This window comes from Mastomys coucha, unplaced genomic scaffold, assembly GCF_008632895.1.
Source record: "Mastomys coucha isolate ucsf_1 unplaced genomic scaffold, UCSF_Mcou_1 pScaffold6, whole genome shotgun sequence".
NCBI lineage: Eukaryota > Metazoa > Chordata > Mammalia > Rodentia > Muridae > Mastomys > Mastomys coucha.
The window spans coordinates 81,459,565-81,461,657 of NW_022196912.1; the positions used below are offsets into that span (position 1 = coordinate 81,459,565).

The following is a 2,093-nucleotide window of genomic DNA, read 5'->3' on the forward strand; positions in this document are numbered from 1 at the left end:
AAAAAAAGTAAAACAATTTGTAAGCTTATAGAACTTTATTTTAGGAGTTTATTAAACATGCCATATTGTATACATATATTTTATAACGTCTTACATCTTGCAGATGGTTCTTGATAACTGCAAAATTATCAGTGGTTAGGTAAATAAATTCAGTTGATTTTAATGGGTCAATTTACATTGACAGAACACCCCAACAAACACCATCATTTGATATTTTTAAAAGGGTATATATCTACATCTTACATAATTTATTGATCGTGTATTAGATTCTTGAACAGTGGTAAGATTTTTACCATATCAACAAGCATGTGTATTATATGCCAAATAGTTTCTAGAATAAATTATAGGTATTACAGTTTTAACACAGACATGGCTATAACCTTAGCTGTTTAGTACATTGAAAACAGAAATAGGATGAAAACTGAAATTAAACTCATTATAAAATGATTCCTAAAAGTCGTACATACAATTAAATTAAAATAACAAAGGGATTAAGAGTGATTCAGTCAGTGCCAATGGGAAGGATCCATTTCTAAGTCATCAGAGGGCAGTTGCATAAGAATGGTGTATGGTAGTAAATAAGATGAAAATCAGGATGGACATGTCAGTGACCTAAAATAAGTTCTTCAGCTTAACAAAAGGGCTTAAAACCCGACTACAGCAAGCCAAAAAGGAATAAATATCACATAGTATCCTACACTAAACACATGATGCTCAGATAATTTTATGATTATCTGGGGGGAAGAAGAGCCAGGTATTGAACTCAGGCCCTCACACATGATGGCAAGTACTCTAGAGAAATTTTAATCCAGCAATATGGCTCCACTATCAAGGAATCATATCCAAAGATATTTTCTGGCCAGAAGGTAAACATATCTGGAGTACAGTATGATCTACTTGGAGAACAGACATGCCCTTAGTACACACCTTTTGTTCCAAACAATGTAGATAAGGTTAGTTTGTGGAAGGAGTTTGAAACTGACATCTAATTGAGGGGCAGTCAACGTGATGAATCAGAGAAATATTTGACAGAATGAGGCAAAAATAAAATATGCCCAACTTTCAAAAGAACAGACAGGAGAGAGACACGACTTAAGAGAAGAACACAGAGTGTGTATGTGTGTGTGAGAGAGAGGTGGAAAGAGGAAGGGAGAGGGAGAAAGAGAAGGCAGTTTTACAGAGACAGGTAGTAAAGATAAAACAAGCCATAGAACAAGAAGGAGTCAAAAGATTAGAATAGATTGCCAGAGTAAGTTTGAGGGCAAGCAGATCAATTTACTCAGAAGCTGCCATGAGAAGCAGTTTGAACAAGCCAGGTTGGAGAAGAGTTTGGGCCATAGCAGCTGATTTGATCCAGCAAGCCAGAGTCAGAAAGAACTAGAAAGGGTGAGCTTATTCAGCAGTAAGCCTCTGAAAGGACAATTAGGTCAGGTGAATAAAAGTCACTTTTACACTCTATCTCTGAGGTACATACTTCAGCTTTCTCTGACAATTTTACAGAAGTTATGTAAATTACTAATAAACTAAATGAGATCATACTAAAAACTTTTCCAGAGATAAAAAATGATTTTCCCCAAACAACAATAACAACAACAACAAAATAAAACAAAAACACTCTAAGTAATTTATTTCAGTGTTAAAATTAAAAAAAAATATTACGCCACTAGGACAATTAAGAAAGAAAAACTACTCCTGCATGAAACCAATTCATTAATTTCTATGATGCTACTTTAAATTTGATTTGGTCCCCGACAGTCAAGAACTGTTCAGTATTAGGCAATCTGCTGAAGGAAGTAGAATATGCTCCTTTCAGATGGAGAGACTGAGAATACTTCAATATTTATAGTGAACTTATTAATAGGCTAGAAACAAGAACTGAATTAATCCTGTGTATGAAACTGAACACAAATCTAGAAGATACTTTATCAATATTGTTGATATACTGTAATTGTTTATTTTGGAACTCAAACTGAGCAAAGACCATTGAGTCTTCTCTAGTAACAAATACAAATAAAAAAAGCATTTAGTAATGGAGACTGTGGTCTTGCCTACTTAGATATAGAATCACCTGGTCTTTTTTTTTTTTTTTTTTT

General features: G+C 33.8%; 1 protein-coding gene across 2 annotated transcripts in view; it reads right to left on the minus strand.

Moving 5' to 3' along the window:
- Window positions 1-2,093, minus strand: part of Mdga2 (MAM domain containing glycosylphosphatidylinositol anchor 2) — a 743,089-nt gene that overhangs the window by 44,027 nt on the left and 696,969 nt on the right. The window lies entirely within an intron of this gene.